The sequence below is a fragment of the Aedes aegypti genome, chromosome 2, assembly GCF_002204515.2.
Source record: "Aedes aegypti strain LVP_AGWG chromosome 2, AaegL5.0 Primary Assembly, whole genome shotgun sequence".
Lineage (NCBI taxonomy): Eukaryota > Metazoa > Arthropoda > Insecta > Diptera > Culicidae > Aedes > Aedes aegypti.
The window spans coordinates 354899663-354926049 of record NC_035108.1 but is presented as its reverse complement, the minus strand read 5'-3'; the positions used below and the strand labels follow the sequence as shown (position 1 = coordinate 354926049).

At 35.7% G+C, this 26387-nt stretch overlaps 1 protein-coding gene across 8 annotated transcripts in view; it reads left to right on the top strand.

The window, feature by feature from the left end:
• Positions 1-2764: 2764 nt before the first annotated feature.
• Positions 2765-26387, top strand: part of LOC5563772 (nucleoporin nup124) — a 93382-nt gene continuing 69759 nt past the window's right edge. For all 8 annotated transcript variants that reach the window (XR_002500789.1, XR_002500792.1, XR_002500790.1 and 5 more), the window contains exon 1: positions 2765-3350. The gene's annotated coding sequence lies outside the window, so the exon portion shown is untranslated. The remainder of the gene's footprint in view (positions 3351-26387) is intronic.

The following is a 26387-nucleotide window of genomic DNA, read 5'->3' as shown; positions in this document are numbered from 1 at the left end:
AAACAGATGATGAGTCTGCAAGTTGTACTCCCGGAATTTATCTAGAATTTGACGCAGGGTGAACATTTGATCCGTCGTTGATCGGCCCTCTCGAAAACCAGCTTGGTATTCGCCGACAAAGGACTCCTCATACGGTCTCAATCTGTTGAACAGAATTCCAGACATGATTTTGTACGCCGAATTAAGGAGTGTTATTCCTCGGTAATTGGCGCACTCCAGTCGATGCCCTTTCTAGTACAGAGGGGAAATGAGACCTTCCAACCAACTAGTAGGCATTTGTTCTTCCTCCCATATCCTCAATATGATAGGGTGAAGGAGTTCGTGCAGCTGCTCACTTCCGTGTTTGAGAAGTTCTGCCGGGAGCTCGTCCTTCCCAGCAGCCTTGTTGTTCTTCAGCCCATTGATAGCTTTTTTCACCTCATCTAGCGTGGGAGGTTCCACAGCCTGTCCATCGTCATCGATTTGAATTCCACTTCCATTATCTCCGTTTAACAATGACTCGAAGTAATCTTTCCACCTGGCGGCCACCATTGTTTTGAATTACTGAAAACATTTTTGATGGGTTCTGTATTTATAAAAGAATATTTATAAAAAAATATTTTGATACCCATCAATATCAAAATATTTTTTTTTGTTTTTTATAAGGGGAAAATCTGCAAACAGACTTCCTGAGAAGGTAACACAGGGAGTGCGGGGAAGACGCACCATCGTCGATCCGCTAAAGCCAGGCCATGCACTGTACTTGAGCAATTCTTTTTGAACTGCTCAAGTTGTGTACAGTGCATCGACATTACCCTTGGACACTTATCTCCCCGGAACCACCTTACAGTATTTCTTCTGGGAGGGGCCAGTGCATACAGCACAACACGTATAGCAGAAGAAGCCTAGGCAAACTGTTTCTCCTAGCCGACTTATACAATGTTATAAGGGACCAGCCACAGCAGGGCTAATCCTCTGTCCGCAGTCTCAAAATATGGTTAAAATAACGAATCGACTCCTTATCCTGGAATCCCGGAACCACTAGGATGCCAATGTTGCTTTTGATACTTGAATGTATCTTAGATGAATTCTTTATGAAATTCAACAAGTTTTGATGTACTGCACAGCTCACCTCTGCCAAATATTTCACTAATATATATTATTTCTGAACCTTATAAGGAAACAATATTACTTTGGGTAACTGAAAATGTGTGATGAGTTTTCTATTCAGTTTTGCATATTTCACGGCTCAATTCTATAAAATGTTTAAATTGGCCGCTTATCCGCGAATCCCGGAACCTGTTACTGAACCAATAGGTGGGCGATGTTGCTTTGGGTAACTGAAATTATCTCTGATGATTTTCCTATGGAATCCTCCAAATTTTGATGTGTTACACGGCTCAGTTCTATCAAATGTTTGAATTCACCACTTCTCCGGAAATCCCAGAACCTGTTACATAGTGGTTCCTATGTTGACCAATATTGACTTAGATAGCTATGTGAATATCTCATGAATTATGTATGAAATTCTGAAAAGTTTGATTTGTCGCATGATATGGTTGCATCAAATGAATTATTTGACCACAGTTCCCCGAATATCCCGTTTCCCCGAATAACCTACTTCCCCGAAAAGCTATTAAAACTCATGATTGTCGTATATACATTTTAGGGTGGTGAAAGTACTGGTCATCTGATATGCACCCTTTTTTATTTTATTAGCGATTCTTACGAGTTTTACCGCCCTCAGTATTTTTGGCAACATGTGTATAGCCAAAAATGGCCAAATACCTCCTTCTTTTGATTGTTTATCGTTCTTTCTAATTCACTATCCTGCCACTGAAAACTATTATTGCGCCTATTTGAACTGTTTCACTTTTCGGGGAAACGGATCGTTCGGGGAACTGGCATACGGGGAAACGACATTCGGGGAAACGACATTCGGGGAAAAGTTGCACAATCATAAATTTTAATGCATTTTATTCCAAATAATATGTTTCACAATTCACAAATAATGCATTTTGCTCTTACAAATGCTCTTGCAAAAATGACCAAACCTTGGTCCCTTAGGCACCGGTTCTGAGCGGCCATTTCCAACCAAGCCAAAATTGTTAGCTATATTCACAAAATATAAGCCTTTGCCTTTGCAGGGCAAATCCATGTCAATTTGACCCGAACACCTTAAACGTAACTTATTTAAGGTTAAGGTTTAAGGTTATATTTAAGTTAGAATGATTTTAATTTAATAATAATTCTTTCTTCCAAAGATTATAGAAAACTCATTTTTCGAAAAAGAGAGAACAGTTTGTCCACAATCTATGAAGAAGGTTATGATAGTTCAATTGAATTCTAATTCAGTGAATTTTGCAACACTTCAAAAAAAATTTGTAGTTGCGCTTCAAAGCTAGTGAGAATGGTAATATTTGTAATAGTTGTCATGTCATCAGAACTTTATATTATTACTTATCCCTCTTGATTACTGGTTATCAGATAGGTATGCTCATTTATAACTTCAACTTATTCCACATGCATGACACCCCTACTAGAATCGTCACCTGCCAGTGAGGAGGCGGCAAACAAACACTACCGTTGATGTCGCTGAACACCAAACCGATCGGTGGTTGATGACGCCAACTACAGTGCCAATGGAGGCAACTCCGCACAATTCGCAAAAAACAACTCACTGCTCCCATACAGCAGAACAACCCCAAAGCGGCAATCCAGAGCACACGAGACTGTGTGTTTGCTGTGGTGGAGCCAGAGCGAATTAAATAACAGCGAATTGGTTGGGCAACGTTTCATTAGTACACGAACCGTCAATCCGAAAACAAGTGCCATTCTTCTACTCCTTTGAAACGCGCGGCGCGATTTCCTCCGTATCCTTTCTCGGTTGTTGAAGCTCTTCTGGGTTTAAACCCCCCTCTCTCCCCGTTTTCGGTTTTTGATTTTAAACTGTGCAGTTAAAGTTAGTGCGTTTCACGAACCTACTTGGGCACTAGTTATTAGTCCTTGTGCGTGCGAGTGTTGTGCGAATCAAGTGTGGAACTTGCTTTTGCACCAGTTTGAGTTTTGTGTTTCAGTGCACAGGTTTTTGAGAGAGGAATATCACTGCGAACTGTGAATATCGAACCGAATTATTTGTTAGTGAAAATCGACCTCATTGAAGGATTTATTTATTTGAAGTGCATTACACGTTGTTATAGACGATTCTGTAGTTGTAGCTGAAAAAGTTTTCTTGATAATCAGTGTTTCTCATCAGTAAATTTACTGGTTCTTCAGGTTATCAACCAACGACGATTATTGGAATTTGCAGAATTATAACTTTCTGAAAGTTTTGGACGAGTTAAATTTGATATCCCGTTTACAACTGGACGGTAAGTGGCCTAATGGAGACGCCTCATTCATTGTTAACAGATTTAACCGTTTCTGCATTTTACCACTCGCTACCATTACTAAGGATTCTAACGAGAACAAACCACATTATTAAAACATAGAATCCATCTGCGAATCATCAAAAACCCATTTAAAATCCCATTTTCGTCCATCATAGGAATGCGAAAAAAACAGACGAGTCGTTGCTATTGATTTATTTAGCAACCGAATGTCTAGGATACCCACCTGAATGGGAAAAATAATAAAAGAATGAAACAATGTTTGGGGGCTCGACTGGAATGCGAATTCCCCAACGTGTTTATTGAGTTCTGCTGCACGGTGTGCTGGAACGTACTTATTATCAAACTTGCATGAGCTTCAGAAATTTTCTCCCTCAAGGTTGGCCTTGGTCGCCAAGAAAAGCATGCTGCATATCAAAAACTGTTCTATTGTTGAAAATAAAAAATAATCAGATTTACTATTGTATGGACTCAAACAGAAATGATGGAGTCATACTTCTTTCATTATTTCTCACCCGATCAACGATCAATTTGATAAAACTAAATCAATAAATATGTTTCAAAATATGGACAATTTCTTTCTACACTTCTTCTAAATTATCAACTCAGAGTAGTAAAACACATTTTATTAGCTTTACATTTTACATGAAAGGAAAGGTGTACTAGTATTCGCCACCTGAAGTATTTTTTTTTATAAATCAATCAAAATACTTTTGAATCTTGTCCACAAGTTAAAAAAAGGTTGCAATCCATGTTAGCAGGGGAAATATAAGAACTGAACAGAAACTTTATTTTTGTATTGAAAATTAGGGTGACGAATACTGTATTACCTGCACCTGTATTCTCTCATTTTTTAATTAAGGTTCCTGAATTTGCCACCTATGTTTATTTCTTATGGGTGGCAAACTCAGGAACACCATGGTGAAATGGGGTGCAAAGGAGCCAAAATTTTAAGAAAATTGATTTTTTCTCTTATTTTCCCAGAAAAGGTTTAGACTTTTAAAAATATAGTTGAATCGTATAATAATAATTTAATAAACGCTAAATTATTACATCGCAAAACGACATATATAGTGGTTTCACTATTACGGATTACCCGCTATTATGGATCATTTCCATTTGAATTGCATGCAGAACAGAGTGAGTAATAATCGTGACTAAGTGAAATAGTGTGATCAGTGTACTCTGGGCTGGTGAATACTGGTACTATGGCGAATATCAATACACCTACCCTAGAATATTTTTTCAGACTTTCGGGCTTTAAGTGATAGTTTTCAGCATTTTACCAATTTATAGCATACAAACTGCAAGCACCGACAAACAGACGTAGCACTAAGATTGTGCTCACCATCTAGCAAAATAGCGCTAATTATAACATTTGCTAGAGTGCTAGTATCTCACTTGTGGCGCTCATATTGTTATTGTTCGAGCTTATGCACTACTGCCACAAGGCTGCCGGATGGACACAGTACTTCAAGATTAGCAAATATTTCTGATATTTTCCTAGTCAGAGATATTCACAATCAAAGTAAGCGTGTACCGTGTGGGACCGAAATCCATGCATCTAAGCACTAAGGCAAATAAAATCATCTGTTAAAAATATCTGGACATAAACCAGGTGACCAATTAGCATAAGCATAGATGACCATACAATTCGTAGTTGACCAGAACAATCGAAGTTGCACAGAGTTAATGAATGGGGCTTGGAATTAGCTTAAAGCTTAGGCCACGTCCTTACGGTCATCGGGGAAGGGAAGGAATGTTAGTGTGACTACCCAGTAAACACATCATCGTAAATGATGAGATATAAGAGTACAAATGTGGAGGCGATATACGCACATCTTGCATGCAGCCTTATGGCGCATGTACGTATATCGCCTCCACATTTGTACTCTTATGCGCTATCTTATACGATTTTGTGTTTACTGGGTACCGGTGTTATTAGAGACCGAGATCACCTCTGCATCTCCACGGTTGTCATGGAAAGGATATTGGGTTAGTGGGATAAGATAGAAATCTGGGAGACACCAATTTTTGGTGATGCGATCCATGATATAATCACGCCTAACCGCATTCGCGAAATAATTCGATAGCCGCATTGTACGCCGGACAAGTGTTCATTGCTCGTCCACGCAAGAGCAAGCGTCGCGATCAATAGATCAAACACTACTAAGGGATCGCGGCACATTTTCGCTAGGACTCGAACACGACACGTGACATGTTTGATCCTGCACTCATCGCCCGCCCCGCAGGAGCAAGCGTCAAGGTCGAAGGATCAAACACTACTCGATATAAAACAAGCGATCAATTAGTTATTTTCCTAGAGCTTTCACATCTTTTGATATATAATCGATCACAACATGACTCAAAAGTTGAGTATAAAGCTTAAATAATGAGTTTGAAAATCACTTGCCTTGAATCGAAATCCGTACACCCTGATGAGGTCGAATCAAAATCCGTACAGCCTCCCGATATTCCAATTGCCCGATATTGCCAAAGAAGATATTTTTATCTTTTTATTGTTCTTCTTGACATTACTTATGTAGAATTCTGCGAAAAACTAAATGTAGGCACAATTGAAGCGGAAAACCTTCTTTTATCAATATTGTTATTTTTATTATTATCATTTTGGGCATTTCAATATGTACTCGTTTATTATCGGATTAACAATCTGTTACTGCTGCTATGTCTTTATCATCACGCGGGCTGACATTGGGCCATAGAGATTAGTTTGACCCACTATTTTTAAACAGCAAACGAAAACCAAAATCAGATAGATTAGCTTTTTGATGTTCATACTAGCCGTGAGATACATTGCAAAGGGCGTTCAAAATCACTCCTAGGCCTAATGTCATCCCGAACGGCAGTACTTATAACCATACTTATATAAGATATATTCAATAGATAAGGGAAACAAACTTAAATATCTTATATAGTGAAGATGGTATTTTTTATGGAATGTAATATTGACAAACTGTTCAAATTAGTTGTGATTGGATCTTTGTTAAATGTATCATCATGAGCTTCTATTTGGGTTAAATTTTATGAACACAGTTGTGATTTTGCTTGCACAGAGAGATAAATAGAGTTTGTAAAGCCAATGACAGATAAAAATCAAACTTCTTGAGACATTAATAGAAAAATGATCAAATAAACACGTTGTATAAATTTGGAGACTTTTTTCCCACATTGTCAGAGTAATAAATAAACAAGGGGGTGGTCACTCCGCACAAAGCTGGCGCATCAATTTGCGCCAACGTTTTTTTTACTGTGCCTTTAGGCGTGCCGATGTGCCCAGATGAAAAATTTCACCATAAACTTAGGAGCTATAAAAAACACTGAACTGAAGTTTATAGTAGCAGTCATAGCATTCCATGTATTTGCTGTCAACAAAAATATTAATATGGAAAAAAGCCAAACATTTTTTTCTGGATGTGTCCTTTTAAATTCAGAACATTTGGTGCACGGAGAACACGGCAATCATATCATATTCAAAAATTACGTCAATCATTTGGGAAAAAAGTGGGGGTTCATAAAAGCATGGTAGTGCTAGGCATTGGAAAAAGCGAGACAGCTGGGGGAGGGCCTAGAAATCCTAAAAAACAATAGGCGTCAGTTTTAAATCATCCCTAGATTGAAATTTTGTTATTTTCACCATTTTGCCCTTAACCCTCGTAGGCTGGCAAATATTTGAATGCCGTTGTTTCCCGGAATTGGCTATAATATGGCTACAAAGAACTGTCAGAAAAATGCCTTCAATATGAACTAAGGCAACGGTCATAAACGACGTAGCATTTTTTGGCCATTTTTCGACTCCCCCACAAAATCAAATCGTCACAAAATCTTAGACTCACCCTCCCCCTAAAATGGTACGTCGCATGAACCGTCCCTAATATGATTTTTCTGGTTCCCCAGGGCACCTAAAATTTCAAAAAATGTGTATAATTTGTTTTCAGACGAGTTCGAGTGTGCTTAGTTAGTGTCCTTCAAGGCTGTAGCTGATTCTTCCGGGGATCAAGTCCGGGAAGCCACATCCTTGCTATGTGTGGGGCACTTAACACCCAAACCTTCTCTCTCTCTCATAAAAGAGAACGTGTCTACGTTTAACCACCTGAGTTGAGAACTGCATCGATCTGAACTATCATTTTCAAACTCCTTCATTGTTTCAGCCATTTTTCCGCTTAAGAAATTTCGTATGAGTTCCAGAGCTTCGATATAAAATAAAAATAAATTGTTGAATGGGAAAATATCATAAAACCAGTGCGTGTTTTTGCTGTAGCCCATATCAGTTTTTCCATCAGATGACAGAACGCAAACAACTTAAAATTATCAATGGTTGCTGAGCATGAAATTTCAGTTCATTGTGATTTTTATAGCAACCCATAATGAGCCTATGCATGCCATAAAACGTTTGACTTTTACTGTGCGCCCTGTTTTCAAGTTACCCGTAAGAGAGAGCGAGACAGCACCAAAACATGGCGCACAGTAAAAGTCAAAAGAACAAAAAAATTTATGGCACGTACAAAGGCTCATGGAAAATAGAGCCAGTCAGTGTGCCGAGATGTGCCCAAGCTGTGCAAGGCACACTGTGTAGAGTGACCACCCCCTTGTAAATAAATAAATAATAATAATCCATCACTATATATTCTACTACCCAGCTGCACTGTTCATAAAATATACCAGTCCATAACAACATAACAGCTACATTCATCTTTTGATATACACTTTAAGGGCGCATATAAAAATGCACACACTTCGTATGAAAATGTTGTAGAAAAATATGAAGTAAGTGTAGTCCCATATTGAAAAATAAAAGAATAACAGACTATATATTTACAGAAGCAAAATGGATAATCTGTGCGATATATGACATGCAGAAATGTACTAAAAAGTCTACATATTTGTATAAAAGACAAATAACAAACTTTAAAGTCTATTTTTCTAATGTCTACTTTTTATTGTGTAACAGTTAAGCTTTTATAGAAAGTACCGTTTTGATTCATATTACGGACACTTAAGGCCTCAGTGAAGTATAACCCAGCTTGGACCATACAAAATAAATCATTCTGTATGAATTTTTAGCGTTATCGAGCGTCGGAAGCCCTTAACTTTCGGATGGTGGGTAAAGAATACACGTTCGCAACTTAAATAATTTTAAATAAATCAAAACGTGTGGCCTTTTCATGATTCTTATTCCGGACGCTCCCTCACTTCTGCCTCATATTCCGGACGCTTTGATTCGAATTACGGACAACTCATGATAATCATTAATGGAACAGTCAAATCATCAATTGAAATCGTTTAACCACTTCAGAGACGTCTAAGGTAGTTGGGCATTATAAATTTGCAATGATATTTATGGAAAAAACTTAATGAAACGAGCCTCGAAAATGAGAACTTTTGGACGGCGAAAATTGAAACATTTCGTGTGAAATTTTTCCCATACAAACGAGAGTGTCCGGAATATGAAGCTGTCCGTAATATGAATCAAAACGGTACATTGCAGTGAACAAAATTTCCATTGTAAATTACTCAAATAGAAACTAAACAACTGGTTTCTAATATCCGATAGTAGCTCAAAGATCGGTGCTTTTATGAATACCAAAAGTATCCGCAGCTTTCTGGAAAGATTGGCTATTGTACACTAGCATCTGCAGCATACATTTAATCGGTTTTGTCTGAAACATGATGGAACATGTCAAAGTTTTGTCATGTTCGGATTAAGATTCGAATTCAAATTTTGAATCAAAATCCGTATAGCACAACAATCTTCCCAAGCTGTAATTGTGGTGTTTAGAAGCAGCATTTTCTCCCTCTGAAATTCAAATACCGTAATCCGGGGGCAAATTGATCACTGGGGTTAATTTGATCAGGTCGGTACCAAATAGCATTTCCTTTCAAGGATGCTTGATACTTCGTTGCCATCACAGACATTCCATGTTTTCTAGTTTATAGATGTCTAATGATGATTTTAAACTATTTCATTTTTATTAAGGTCAGTTTTGCATAGAAATATTCACAGTTTTTGAAGGTGTTAGCAATACTGTTGCAGATGTCGGTACTAAACAATCCGCTGGTTCTAAGCCTGAATGTAAACTTTGAGTGTTAAAAATGCTGTGTTAGCTTCAGTGGGAACTGCTGAACTCATTTTTGAAATCGTACAGCATTACAAGAATAGTTGTTTGCTCGTAAAACCGTTTATTGTTGAATAACGTGCTTATTTCAAGGGAAATTGCATACATTTAGGCGTATTATTCAGATTTACAATATTTTATTTTGCAATAAAATGATGATATACACGAGTTGTAAGAATTTTGACATCATTTTCAGATTCAGGAGACCCAAATTTAGTTGATAGGGAAATTTTACATTCTAAAATATGCTTTATTATATAGTGATCAATTTCGCCTCAATGTGCCATTTTCAATTTTTGATATTAAAACTAATTTTATGAAATGTTAAATTTTATTTCATAAAAAATTGATTACATAAACTGATAAAGATCAATGAAGTACTGATTTTACCGAAATAAATTTGACAATTTTTGAATTCCAAAGGAAATCATGACAAAAAGTTGTAAAAAAGTGATCAATTTGCCCCCGGATTACGGTACTTACTATCCGAGGAAATCTGGGTAACAGCTGGTTTGAATATATGTGCAAATGTCACTATTAATATGTTAAAAACTATATCCTGTCTTGTTAGCAAATTACTAAGATGGCACACAAACCAAACCTCACAAAGACAGGCAATCACATTTTGATGTTTTCAATTTTCAAATCATGGCCAACCTATATTTTGTTAGCATTAAGGCGAAGTAGGCCGTCATTGATATTTGTACTGGCCATCGATAATTGTGAATAGTTCGTCTCACGATGGCGAATCACTTGGTTTTGCACTGACATTACTCAAAAAGTATCAGCATACTTGCTACATGTAAGCGCAAACGGTGATACGTTTTGGAATCAATATTACTTATTTTGACTGAGTTCTATCACTTTGAAATTGTGAGCTGTAAAATCAACATGACTGCCAAAACGAATGACGGGCTACTTAACCTTAACAACTATTTACAACTTATTGTAATTAGATGTGAAGTTTTAAGACTGCATATTTATTCATTTTAATATTGAAATAATCAAAAAATAACCAAGTGTATAGATTTCGGCCCACACGGTACTTGCAAGAAAAAAAGAAACCATAACTTCCAAACGGAAAGATAAAGAGAGTTATTTCGCTCACAAATAATTTATTTGTATGGTTCTTAGACTACTTTGATGAGATATTAGAATAGAAAACGCTGGAGTCAAACACCAATTTTCTGTGAACCACCCTATGCCAAAATAGGAGAAAAGATCTAAGTCGGTCAATTGAAATGCTATAAAACAGCTTATTTGGCAAAGTTGTATGAAATTGAATGGCCTACAACTTTGCTGTAGCATGTGTACCCTAATTTTTACAAATAAGGTAGTTGACTATTTCATTTCTTTGCTATCAAACAAAGGATCTAACTAGTACCCATAATTTCGTACAAGACAGTTTTAGTCTAAAGTTCCATTCTTAAGCATTAAATGCAAGTTTCCGCGTAACTCGGCTCTCTAGACCTCTGTGAAATGCCTTATATTCCACAGGTCTATTTTTGTAAACCTTTAGAGGCGAATTCTGGAGAATAATTTCTTCGAAGAAAAGGATTTTTTTTTTCATTACTCATTAGCAACAAAATTTTAAATTAACGCTTATATTGAGCTGTTCGGTAATCCAATCCGCATGGTTATTAATTAAATTAATTAACTCATTACGCGTGGTAAAGATGGACAAATTATGGGTGAAGTTATGAAAAAAATCCACGTGCTCGGTTGGGATTTGAACCCAGGACTCTTGTATGCTAGACGAGCGCTTTACTAACTAAGCTACCGAGCCACTTGGTGACCCAATAACTGAGTTGGTTACAAGTTTAGAATTCAAATCCCTACAGACCACGCGGACCCCTTTCATAACCCATATCCATCCATCTCATTTTACTACACACGCGGAAAGAGCGAGTGCGATTTATTTAGTGTTGAAACTGTTTGCCTATCGCTTACTTAAATCGATATATTCAATTCTAGCGATAGATAGAACTGATGATGTTTGCGTCATAATGACGCAGAGAGAATGAGAAAGACAACTATTATGAAGAATGTTACAAATAAATGAAAGGGACGGGCCTGGGATTGAACCCACGACCTGCAAAGCAGAAGCGATAGCCATTAGACCACCAACCCCGTCTTACTTTCAAATACTCTTCCATATTCGAAGAAATCCTAACAATTAACTGGAGGCATCTCAGGAAAAAATACTGGTTAAATTATTAAAGATGTTCAAAATGGGAATCTTAAAGGAACTTCTAGAGATGAATTCCTTGGGAGTGTAGCCCTTTTTTTTTTTGGAAATTTTCGAAAGCGTATTTGAATGGACTCCTTATAGTAGTTTAAAAAAAATCAGGTTGCATTTTTGAAGGTACAGTATCGGACATACAGTTGTGTCCAGAATAATAGCAGTGAATGTTGATTTTCATATATGTTCAGCTTTGGCATACTGTAACTTTGTTTCCCTATGAGCAATCAGCGTGAAATTTTGGCAAAGAACTACGAATATACTCAATTTTATTAACATAAAATATGAAATTTTTCACACCACCGGTTAAAAAGTTAAGCATCAGGAGAAATCACTCAAAATAAGTGGTTTTTGTTTTGTAAATATTTTATTCAACAACAGTTTTGTACACAATAGGTTTCTTTATACATTTATAGCTTGAGTGGAAATTATTGGAATGATGAGTAACGAGAAATTCAAAAACTCAAAGAACAGAAGATATTTCACTGATTAAAACTACTATTATTTTGATCGATTTCACCAGGTGCTTATCTTTTTAACCGGTAGTGGGTAATATTTTCATAATTTGTGCAAATGAAATAGAGCATATTTGTAGTTCTCTGCCAAAATTTCATGCCGATTGCTCATAGGGAAAGTTACAACATGTCAAAGTTGAGCATTTTGCATGCTTTCACTATTTTTATTCACTATTATTCTGAACACATGTTGCAACTGTAGCTCATTGTATGGGAAAATGGCTTTGATGCGTTTTATATGTCAGATACTGTATATTAATTCTAAGATGAAGTCCACAGAACAATCATTATACGAACATCTTAGAATTCTTCGGAGCAGCAGAAAAAGAAATCTGGAAGAAGATTCGGAGTAATAGCATAACTAATTTATAATGAAATTCCTGGTGAAAATCATGAAAAAATACACAAGTGACATGTATTGACCCAGTTCTATGAAAACTTTTGACTCAAAAGTTACAGATAGGTTGAATTTTGACAAAATTTATGTACCAAAACAAAAAATGTTGTAACAAATAAACTTCATGTCGTATTATTTAAGTGTTTTTAGCACATTCGTTCATTGAGCGACATAATCCATATTTGCCGAAGACACCAAAATGATACGACGTATAGCTTGGCTGCTACATCGCTTTTTGTCTTGGTGCATTTTTTTTGTAGAGATCCAACCTTTCTGTAACTTTTGAATCAATACTTTTCACAGAACTTTTTGAATAGTTATCAAAAATTGAGATAAAATATAGTTCGTTACAGCAAAAATGAAAAGTATCGGTTGAGAAACGGTGGACCCATAGTTCACTAAAGTTAAGTAGCCCGTCATTCGATTTGGCAGCCATGTTGACATTGCAGTTCACAATCTCAAATTGATAAAACTCAGTCCTTGTAGTTCATATTGATCCGGAAAAGTATCACCATATGAACCGACATACAGAAAGTATGCTGATACTTTTTTTTCAGATGCGTCAGTACAATGCCAATTGATTTTCTTTGATTCGAATTTGTGACATAATTAAGCAAAAATCACCAACGACGCGTACAAATTTCAATGATGGCCTGCTTTGCCTGAAGTTGACTATTTTGTATGGGAAAACGGCTTTGGTACATTTTATACGTCAGAACTGTATACTTATTCTAAGATGAAGTCCGTAAAAAATCATTATATGAACATCTTAGATTTCTTCGGAGAAGCAGAAAAAAAAATCAGGAAGAGCCTTTGGAGTAATAATTTATAATGAAATTATAAAACAAAACTTAGAAATATCATAAGAGAAATGTCTGGTCGGTTACTTGAGGAACCCTTAATAAAAGTCATATCCCCTGATTCCTTTTTAGTTTCTAGGTTCCTGTTTGATCTTGAATCTCACCAAAAAGACACCAGACATGGTTCCTGTTTGAAATATTTTTTTTAATATATAAAACGAGTTTATTTATTCTCTAACTCATCTACTTTCCAAGCAATTATCAGTTCTCAAACAGAATTAAACTTGATCTGTACACAGTATATATGCTTCTGATTAACTTTTTGTGTTTCTTTGCTCATACTGATGAAAAATTTTGTTTTTTTTTTTTGAGATATTATTCAAATAAGTACAGTCAACACTCTCTTACTTAATACTTCCCCTTACTCGATGGAATGCGCGGTTTCTTCAATCTAGCATGCTTTGATACTTCTGTAAGTCGATACTTAACCTTTCTAACGCAATGTTCCCTAACTTGATGCTAATTTCACATGTGAGATTATCTCTCTAACTCTATATTTTCATAACAAGTTTCAAATGTTTAAAAATTTCATAAATTTGAAAATTATGAATAAATTGATAGTAAAATTAACCCTCTAATACCCAAATTTTTATTTTCGATTTAAGTATTATTTTTCGTTATCTAAAATCGTTCTAAACACGTTTTGGGCATTTATTTTTTTTCGCAAATTTTTAAATTTTGGTTTTTTATTTTTATAATTTTTATTTTTGAACACCCCTAGCTTTTTTCATTTTTTCTTGAAGCCTTTTCTAGTTGTTGATTTTTGGAAATAATAAAAATTTAAATAGTTACGATATTTTTAAAAATATTAAATTTTTAATGTTTTTTCGAAGCGTATTTTATTTTCCGTGTAACTAACGGAAAAAAAGGTTTGAAATGCTTTTAATACCACCCGGCTCTTCTTTTGTGATAGGCTAATCGTAGAAAAATATAAAAGGTATGATTTTTTATATAACACGTTAAATGAAGCCCAGGCATTTGTAGGTTATATAAGAATGCAATTTTTCAAACAATTTCTAAAAATACAAAAAAGTTTCAAAAATCATAAAAAACTTTTCTTATATGCGTCAAGGTATAAGCCAAAAATAAAATCATTTTGATTTCCGAGCTACGAAAAAATACAGAAAATTCCAAAGTGTACCCCGTCTAAAGGCGGGGTTGGGTATTAGAGGGTTAAGGTTTACTGCCCATTTCTGGGTGATACAATTTTCAAATTTTTGCAGAACGTTGAGTGTCACAAAGACAAACGTGGTAAAAATGTCATATTGTTCACGTTAAAATTACAATTTCGAATGTGTTTTGGTGAATTATGAAAAGTTTAAAATTTGAAAAATATGTGGTCTGTATCTCGATACCTCTGGGCCCCACCTGGGGCCCAGATAGCCGTAGCGGTAAACGCGCAGCTATTCAGCAGACCAAGCTGAGGGTCGTGGGTTCGAATCCCACCGGTCGAGGATCTTTCCGAGTTGGAAATTTTCTCGACTTCCCAGGGCATAGAGTATCTTCGTACCTGCCACACGATATACGCATGCAAAAATGGTCATTGGCATAGTAAGCTCTCAGTTAATAACTGTGGAAGTGCTCATAAGAACACTAAGCTGAGAAGCAGGCTCTGTCTCAGTGGGGACGTAACGCCAGAAAGAAGAAGAAGAAGATCTCGATACCTCTCTAACTCTACACACTCCGAAAAAAACATGCGATTTTACGTCTTTTGGATGCACATAAAAGAAGCGAGCCAAGTTACGTGAATTTATCTCACATTTAAATACTATGGTGTCAGATTCGAGAAATTTCAATCATACCGGCATCGTTTTCATGTCCCTCATCATGTAAAATTACATTTTTCTTACAATACATCTTTCAGAACCCATTTTTACGCTATTTCATCACTTACATCATGTGTCATTCAGTCATAATGTGAATTACGTCCGGAGTGATTTTCATTATTTTTCAGAGTGATAAGGGAGTAAGTGAGGGTTGACTGTAATACCTGAAATAATCCAGATTCAATAAAAATTTTTTCGGAAAAATGTTAATGAAAATCTCATATGCAATAGCATAAAATTGAAGCCGATTTACTAGAACTAGGGAAGACAAATTTTGAAGGTAAATCTAGCAATCGAACGTATATTCAATCTCCTTCGAAATTTTATTTTTATAACTTATAAAATTGAACTCAATAAATACTAGCGTTTTACTTAACAATATTATTGACCAGAATTTGAGGTCATTTATCGATATCACGTTTAACCTAAATCTTTCGAATAAACTAAAGAGAGATATCATTGAAAAAAGAACATAGTTATGTGAAAACCGACTTTTAATTAGAGTAAATACATATTTCAAATAAATCTTCCAATCAATCAATCTAACAAGCACTGTAAAATCTATTGAAGAACAACTTTGTATTTACTTCTGATACAAAATTGATTAGATTAGCGGTCAAAAATGTAAATTTTCCATTAAATTATGATGTAGAAATTATAACTTTTTTGACCTATCTAAAATGGAAAAGTTAAACGATTTTTTTTATAGATGAAATTCTAAAAAGAACGCTGTTTCTCAGAAATCACAAAATGAGCTTCTAGACGTGCCAAATATGTACAATGAACTCTCCCTTACTCGATATTGAAGGGACCTGAGAGAGAGGAGACAGCTGGCTTAGATGGCGAGCTCCGAAAAGTCAAGGGAACCTGTCATCAACTGTCACTGGAAAACCGCACATTCGAAGAGCAGAGCGTGAAAAACCGACAAAATTTGGTCAAACTTAAACTGGATGTGATTGAATATTCAGGTTGTTTTTCTGTGCTCTCGCATATAGAATCGTTGATTATTTAAATATTGTCGATTGGACTCAAATTGCTATTGAAATTGTTTAATTTTATGATCTTTTTGATAACAAATAGGATATGAAAATGGTTTTGGCCCAGTTTGTGCTCTCCGAACCATTGTGCGCAACCCAAACATGAGAAGAAGAAATCAAAGAAGCCAAAAAACAAGCCAGTTGTCAGTGAGCTGTCTCCTCTCTCTCTCAGGAAGGGACCATCGAGTTAGGGAGGTATCGAGTTACAGAACACAAAACCAATGCAACTGCGATCCAAGGGACCATCGAGTTAGCCATAAAAACCAACTTTTACTATGGTTCTCTAACTCGATATCGAGATACGGAATATCGAGTAAGGGAGAGTTAACTGTATTTCGACAATTGGGTTTTATGGAAAGTGGTGTAACTCTATCATTTTTCGATAACAATAGAATAATCGCCTCTCCAAATGTTCGCCGATGTAAGATCTTTTAATATATGTACCGTAAAACGGGGTAACTTTGATAGTTTTTTCGAAGAAAACTTGAATATTTTTGCATGCTGTTTCAAAGATTTACAATTTATATTTTTAAAACAAGTACTGGCATCCTAGCTATCGATTACAGTCGATAAATTGGCAAAAGATTAATTTTGAATGGATGTATAATTTTTCGTATAATCGAAAGTTGGTTTTCTGTTTTGGGGTAACTTTGATAATGGAGTATGATTCGAACAAAATTGAATGAACAACGAACATTTGTAGGGCATTGCATACCTCTAGGCGTTTAACGTTATATGGAAATTTCTGACTTAGATTACAAAAATGGTCCCAGTTTGTGAAAATGCTTTCCGCTAAGAGATTTGAGACCGTATTCAAGTTCTATGATAACTAGGCTGTCAAAGATAAGTGGCCAACTATTCAAAACTACATCAAATAGTGATCGTAGAACAGATTGTTTGTAAGCGTTTCGAAAATGCTAAAATTGTGTAAATTTTTTAAATTCGTATAAAAAGCCTAAAATGTTCTTGATTCAAATGAAAACCGCTCTTACATGAAGTGTCATACTAATATTCTTTAGTTTTGCATTCGTTTTGCTTAACTGATTAACAGAAATTATGATATTTCGTTTAGTATGTGGTGGGTTACGCACTATCAAAGTTACCCGCATTATCAAAGTTACCCCGTTTTACGGTACAGCGAATATTTCTTGGCTGATCAAGGCTAATCTTGAATGAAAAAAAATCTATAGATTCAAGTAAGTTCTATAATAAGTGAGTTTCAGCACACCGTGCCCCCATGCTGGGGCAGACGAGGCACACAATCGCAAGGATTCCCCGCTCGTGAAATCAAACATAACAACAAACACAGCGGAACACGGATGGAGGATTTCCTGATTTTTCACATGGTTGGATGCCTTATTCCGTGGCGTTTGTGTCGGAGTTGGGAGGGGACGATTCTGATTTCCGAACAGCGAGTTTGTTGTCTATGCGGGGAGTTATGTGTTGGTATTTTTCTGAAAAGTGTGATTGTTTTTCCTTGACATAACGGCACGGGTTAATGGCAAGGTTTGGCCATGTAGTGTCGTAATTTAGTGGATCGCTATAGGTTTCGAATCCTTGGAATCGTGTGTAATTTTAGCACATGGTGTTCTTCGACTATTTTTGACGTGTAACTGTTCGGCGTACATGTATTGATTTTTGAAAATTATCAGCTGTGTTAACAATCACGTTGAAGCTGTGGCTGGTGGATTTTATTCCTGTTGAATTATTATTCTTTTGTTTTTACAATGTTCTCCCAGATCCTAGAGTACTTCGTGCTTGCCATAACAATGGTCTTCTTCTTCTTCTTCTTCTTGGTATTACGCCCCCCTGGGACAGAGCCTGCTTTTCAGCTTTCCACAGTTATTAACTAGAGCTTTCTTCGCCAAAATAGCCATTTTCTCATTCGTATATCGTGGACCGTATATCCTGGACCAAGCGGGAATTGAACCCAGACACCTGCAGCAGAGTATTCCGTTGTAGATATTTTTGATTACATGAATCAACTCGCAACGCTATAGCAACAACTGTGTTAGTAGTATAGAATTCAATTTCACTTTTGACGTTCCGTGATCAGATAATATCAAATTGGTGTTGCAAAATCGTACAACACCGCACAATCCATCCACCAATCTCTGGACACCAAACCCGCTGAAGTATGCTACGTGACTAATCCTTGTAAGTTTCATTGAAATAAAAACCTACTTCGCAATCGTAAATGAGAAAAGTTGTGATTAGTTTGTTTGTTTGGCTGCATAATTGCGAATTGTTTCTGTGTCAGATTTGGACACCAGATAGAATGAACTGGTTCAAAGTGTTGCAACATGCAAGTCGTTCGAGATATTTGCGAGGAGCGAAAACTAGAACGTTGTCTTGAATGATTTGTGCAACTATCAGGCAGTGGCGAGTCAAGTGGGCTTTTGCAATATATGTATTGCCCGCCTTCCCAGACTTGCATTGCATATTTATTTCGAATATTTCTTAGAATCCGTACAAACCATAACGTAAGATTGCAAACGGAATCAAGCCTACCACATATACCGAAAGTTTTCGTTAGAAAATAACGCAACATTCCTTGGACTCTCAACAAATCTACGAAGTATTCTCACGCCATCAAACGGCATCCCAGTTTCCGCCGTTCGCCTGCAATATGCAAATAAGTTTGCGACTTGTCGGTAAAAGGCATTCCGACATCCGTCCATCCAGTTGTTACACATTATTTGCGCGTCGTTCAATGCCAATGTCAAACGCATGAAACCGTGGAATTAAATCAACTCCAGCTGACCACCCACTCTTAAATATCTGGTGACTGGCTGGGATTGTTTCGTACGCAGTCGGTTGCGTGACGTTCCACCCCCGCCAACCGGAAAGTGTCGTTCCATGTTTGCAAAAAAAAAAAGCTGTGTTCTGATTTATGCAGAACATCAGCAAATAGTTAACCCATTGTGGAAGTACTAAGATAATCAAGTACATCGACAGTAGGGCGGATCAAATTACAGAAAAGTTAAAAAATCTCATCTTCTAAATAGATAAATTGATTACAATCGAGCCCTGAAGAAGATTCCAACAAATCTTAAAAAATCAACGCTTCTTACCTGACTGGAAACCAAAAATACATTCATCTTAATTAAATTCAGTCTAATCCTCTAAAACCATATCTTGCAGGGGATAGGCAAAATGATTGAAATAGGCATAATTATACCTTATATAAAATACTTATAACTTTATGAAATACAGATGAAATTGGATCCGGGAGCAGTCGATGGCAAATTTGGTCTACTTTCAGGAACTTGCTTGGCCATGCATATTGGCTATCGGACACCGGATATGTTCAAGTGGCATTTTTTCTATCGCTTGTATTTTTGTACGGTGTTAAGTGTTTTTTTCTAGAATCTAAAACTTCAGAAATATAGCCATTTCAGTAAAACTGGTTCCAGAAAATATGGTCAGTCATGTTTGTATTTCCAATCATGTAAATATTATCCGGAGCAATACCCAAGTGAGCATCAAACTTCAAGATGATGCTTCCAACAGCATGTTCAGAACCATTAGACGCACTGACTACTCTTTAGTAGGATCCAGGTGCCCTGGGGGAATTGGTCAATTAGGAACATGTTCGGAACCATATCAATATGAGCATCAAACCTCAAGATTTTCTGATGTGCTAGTATTCATCGTATTAAGCTTTGATCAGTGAGAACCTGTAATTTTTCAGTGAATGATGATAATACAAACCGATGCCAAACAATTCTTTCCCGAAACGGCTTTAGCACTGAACAATAAATTTTGATAAATATTGATCTTTTTTTTAAATAATGCAAAAAAATTGCATCTTGATGTACCGTAAAACGGGGTAACTTTGATAATGCGGGTAACTTTGATAGTGCGTAACCCACCACATACTAAACGAAATATCATAATTTCTGTTAATCAGTTAAGCAAAACGAATGCAAAACTAAAGAATATTAGTATGACACTTCATGTAAGAGCGGTTTTCATTTGAATCAAGAACATTTTAGGCTTTTTATACGAATTTAAAAAATTTACACAATTTTAGCATTTTCGAAACGCTTACAAACAATCTGTTCTACGATCACTATTTGATGTAGTTTTGAATAGTTGGCCACTTATCTTTGACAGCCTAGTTATCATAGAACTTGAATACGGTCTCAAATCTCTTAGCGGAAAGCATTTTCACAAACTGGGACCATTTTTGTAATCTAAGTCAGAAATTTCCATATAACGTTAAACGCCTAGAGGTATGCAATGCCCTACAAATGTTCGTTGTTCATTCAATTTTGTTCGAATCATACTCCATTATCAAAGTTACCCCAAAACAGAAAACCAACTTTCGATTATACGAAAAATTATACATCCATTCAAAATTAATCTTTTGCCAATTTATCGACTGTAATCGATAGCTAGGATGCCAGTACTTGTTTTAAAAATATAAATTGTAAATCTTTGAAACAGCATGCAAAAATATTCAAGTTTTCTTCGAAAAAACTATCAAAGTTACCCCGTTTTACGGTATTCTCAATTCGTCGTATCGTTTTCATTTAAGTCGCAATCAGTTTTCAGATTCGTCTCACAACTTACGACTCACTGTGATAAAGTGAGTGGTCAAAATACAACATATCAACGTTCTTATAAAATGTTTTACTAGAATATATAGATCAACGGTAATTTCCATTACGGTAATTTCCTCTTTCCATTACTTCAGCATGATGAAATATATTTATTTCCTATAACATTCATTGTTCGTCATCAAAATTCAGCTCAAACATATAAACACAAGTCCTTCTGACCAAACAATCATGACAGCTGCTGACAGTTCAACGAAAATAACACAATCAAAGGAGCCATTGTTTACGCCGAGCATTGGGCACACATTGATGCGCACAAGCTTTTTTTTCTCGTTATGTCGGATTGAACTTTGTCGTACGTGGTCGTTGATGAAATTTCATAAAATCTCGTGAACTATAGAACTTTTATGGCGTGTGATTGGAATGAAATCCTTCAGAGGAAAAGTACGAAGGTTTTCCATAGTGAAAATAAGTGACCGCTGAAGTCAGTCACACAGGGGGGCGGGAAGAAACTTGTATCGTAAAGTAAAGTCGAGTCGATCGCTAAGCATTTCTCTCAAATCGTATTCGTCCATGCGATTTCTGTGAAAAAATGCAAAGTGGCTAATTGAACTGAAATTATTTATCGAAATACAGTAGTTTTATTGAATTTTTGGCTTACAAGTGTACGAACCATAACAGCTTTTACAAAATTACACTTGGAAAATTAATCTATGTTGCAGGTAAGTTGGCATATCCGCCGAAGTGGAATATTGAATGTTTGATACGATGAATAATAGCGCTTACAACGAAGTAGAACGAAACACTACTAATTGAAACAGACTTTAGAAACAAACTTGATTATTCTCCGTTGAAATAGATTTTTATTATCTTACAAGAGCAAAGCAGTGTTGTCAGATAATTAAGTCTGAAATCATCATATTTCTTGATAAACATTTACAAAATTTGTATAATTTTATTCTTATTGGTAGAGAATTGTCTAAGGAAACATGTTCCTATCTCGTTGAATAACTAGTCTAGAGTTTATGATACGATTATTCAACGAGATAGGAATGTGTTTAAATATGTTTGAAATATAAATATTAATATAAACAAAAATTTTTTTTACAAGTTTTCGATGTTTTTTTTATATTATATGCTATTGAACTTTAATCTATGGAAAGGACTCACGTTGTTCGAATCGATATAATCAATATTGGACAGGTATACGTGAAGTATTTACTTAGAATAGATACAAGAATCATCAATATCTTTATTTCACTCGGACAACATTCACAGAAATATTTGTATTTCAAAATATATAACATAGAGTGCAACAACTTAAATGCAATGAAAGCACAGAATGAACGGTAAGTTTAAAACGTTCAAATCGCTTCTGATGAGCAGTGTTGCATTTGAACGCGTTCAGTTTGCGTTCCAGTTCAAACTTTTGAACGAGGGATCAAGTAGGCTTGAACATTGAGCTGTTCAAAAATTTGAACCCATGCGAGCTGAAAATTGAACGCGGAATGAAAACTGTCGTCATGGCAGTCACACGACTTATTTCAATGTTGCAAAGTTTTGCAAAGATGTTAGGAAACATTTAAGGTGCCATATATTTGTAATGATTGGAATTCAATATGTTATGATGTAGTGTTTTTCGTGTTTTCAGCTTCATTGTGCATTTTGAAGTGAACGGGTCGCTCTTGAGCAGATGCAGAATCTTGCACGAGAGTTCAATGCTTACTAGGTTCTCGTGGAAAATTAGAACGCGTTCAGTTCACTTTTGGCTCGCGTTCAGTTCAAAATGCATCACTGCTGATGAGTCTATTAACACTCACATACTATACCTGTGTTCGCAACGTCGAAAAGAATTTTTTGGCATTACGTCCCAAAAGAAACACAGGCTATTTGTCGACCCTTCCCCAAACTGCAGTTGATTTTTCTTGTCATAGTGTTTTATCTTTTAGTTTTGTACATTTAATCCATTTGTAATGACCTTTTTACATTAATGTGTCAAATTGAACCATTTAAAAGTATTTTGATTGTTTGCTTTGAAAATCTAATGCGAGATTTTTCCCCACGGCGCCTGCGAATCTTTGCCCCAAAGCCGTGATAACAACAAAAACGTCTCATACTAAAAATACTTAAATTTGTACGTCAAATCAAATGCACTGTACAATCAATTATGATAGTAAAACTGAATATTATTAATATGACGACGATAAAGAAATTCAATTTGTGCAGGCCTGTCGAACCTTTTTGGCTTTTTTTCGACATAAATGGTTGGTGCGTTCGCAATAATAGACCGATATGAACAAAATTAGTGTCAAATGAAAGCTTGGTAGTATATTTGTCTAATCCATGCTGAAAATTTTTAAATTTGTATCAACTTCTTTGCTACCGATGCAATTAAGTTCAAAACCTTTCTAGCATCGCCAGCGAAGAGTTTGATATAAATTTAAAATTTTCCGCATGGATTAGACATATATACTACCAAGCTTTCATTTGAGACTAATTTTGTTGATATCGGTCTATTCTGGCGAACGCATCAACCATTTATGTCGAAAAAAAGCCAAAAAGGTTGGGCAGTCCTGAATTAGTGTATTATTGAAATTTCTGTTAATATGATGCTTTTAAAATCATATACAGTAGGCATTGCAAAATAATTTCAAATTTTAACGCTTTCACCTTGCCATTCATCATGCCTTTGATGAGATGAAAAATAAATCTTTGCTTGACCATAACTTCATGAATACTCATCCAATTCCAGATTTTTTTAATTGCTTATTTACTTGTTTTCAAAAAGTGCATATAACGATTTTAACTTAAAAATTGTTTTGACTTATAAGCGGTTTCTTCACCACCGTTTAAGCCTTAAACCTGGTTTGATCGTATGGGTAAACGTGGTTTACGGCTTAAGCGAAGGTGAAGAAATCGGCACTTAGTCATTAAAAAAAAATAGCCAACATCATGATTTCTAATGAAAAAAAAAAAACTAATTCATTAGAATTTTTGATTTTTTTTTCGCTGGAAATTACATTTTTACTGTTAAATTGAAGTTGATATAGTAGAGTAAGGTGGGGCAAAAGTTTGACCTTAGTGATATAATCAAAGTTTCCAGGAAAACAATAGTAGTTAAAACAAAACAAATACCATACAGTGAACCTTCAGCATATTGGCTATAATTTTGCTGAACAAATTTGTGTCAAAATATTTACTCATTATTAGTTATAACAGTTTCAAAATTGATTGTCTTATTCGAACTTTTGCCCCACCAGTGGGGCAAGAGTTCGAATCTAGTGTGGGGCAAAAGTTCGCTGGCTAAAATACAAAATATCGATCCTTTTATGACAGGCATACTTTACACCAGCCGTAAACTTAAGTTTAACGAAAAATACACACTAAATTTTCATCAAAAAATTGCCCAAAACCGAGTTAATTGTAATATACTCAAAAATAGCAGTTTTTCGCAAAACTATGTGGAAATGTAAAATTTTGGTGACAATTTTCACACGATCAGACAAATTTAACTAAATTTGAGGATAATATGTGTATTTCAGGCAATTTGCAAATTTTTCCGTGATTTTATACATGGGTCGAACTTTTGCCCCGCTGATTCGAACTATTGCCCCACTATGGGCCAAAAATTGTTATCAAGCGTTTATGCAAAAACTAATACACCTCAAAGCAACCTTATGATAGCCCTAGAAACGCCCTTACATAAAATATTGAAAAAGATTTTATCTTCAATTGGTTCCATGCAACGAAAGTTTGACAAAAAATTACAATATTCACGTCGAAAAACAAGAAATAGCCATAACTTTTCTAAATCTCAATTGATTTTTATGATATTTGGAGTGAAAGTCTCTTACTTGAATAGCACTCGAACCAGCATGACATCTATATGATTTGTTTTGAATTGAGCTAGAAATCTTAAAAAGAAACTCTTACCCCACTCGAACTTTTGCCCCACTTTACTCTATCTTGTCATAACTACAAGTTGAATAATGCAAACATTTTTTTTTTTAATTTCAAAAATATTTTTATTATGAAATTTATAACAATTTGCTTCTAAGACCATTTTGAAGGTTGAACAAATGAGAAAAAACAGTTTCAGCTTAGGTATTAACTTTTGAAATACAGTATTTTTCGTTGAAAATTCATGTATTTGTGAAAATTTTGTTAAATAACTAAGTCAAAACTATTTTTTAAATTGATTTATTGCATGCAGAGTATAAAATCTACTTGAGTCGCATCAAAATTATGGTCCAACAGAGATGATTTTTTTTAGTAAAGAGAGGTCAAATTTGGAGAAAACTACTTTCAACTAAGATTTGTTTTAATTTTGAACAAATTTGATATTCTTCAAACTTTCAAATTTTGAAGAGAATGATTCAAAGTTGGCTGAAAAATTACAGTTATGAAGACTTCACTGAAGGTCATAGTTCGAAACTTGAAAAATTTCCCTTCAAGTCGGTAGAGATTGGGATCAGGGTTCTCTGCTGCCCATCCGGGAATTATATCGTGGTAGCTCGATTATCGTATCATGGCGTTGGTACCAATTTATTGCCGGTATTCGTCTGCCAGATGGCTAGAATCCTCAATCCAACACAAAGGGGACAAAAAAAACTAGAGAAGAAAGAGAATTAAACTTTTATACAAGACAGGCGAGGAAAGTCGTAAATTGCGACCATATAAATGAAATCGCGGGTGCCCAACACATCTCTAACTGAAACATAGGGTTGTCTACCTCGGGCCGCAAGGATATCCAAAAGTTGCGCTCTGGAGGCGTCCATATCCGGGCACTGCCAAACTATGTGATCGATGTCGTCATAACTGGAACCCCACCTATTACAAATATTGTTCAGCGTGAGGTTAATCCTGTGCAGATGTGCATCAAGCGAGTAATGGTTGGACATAAGTCTTGACATCACGCGAATTAAATCTCGACTTACGTCCAAACCTTTCCACCAGGCTCGCAAGGAAACTCTAAGAATTATGGAATGTAACCACCGTCCCAGTTTTCCATTTTGCAAATCGCTTTGCCAACAGTGAAGCGACCTTTGACGTACTAAATGAAAAAAATCATCGTGTGAAATTCGTCTATCACCTTGCTCAGTGCCCACCTTTGCGAGAGAGTCCGCCTTCTCATTGCTATAAATTAAGCAATATGAGGGGACCTCTACAAAGGTAATCTTATATGATCTTTCGATCAGTGCACACATCTGCTCTCTTATTTTTTGTAAGAAAGTAAGATGCATGCTTTACAGGTTTCATCGACCGAAGTGCTTCAATTGGTCTGAGGCTATCCGAGAAGATGACGAAGTGGTCTGCGGGCTTGTTTGAGATCATCCCCAAAGCGATTTCAAAAAGTTGAAAAACTCACGCATGAACGAAGCTGAATTTTTACAAAAATCAGAAACATATAAAAGACCATGCATGTATTGAAAAAAATAATCAT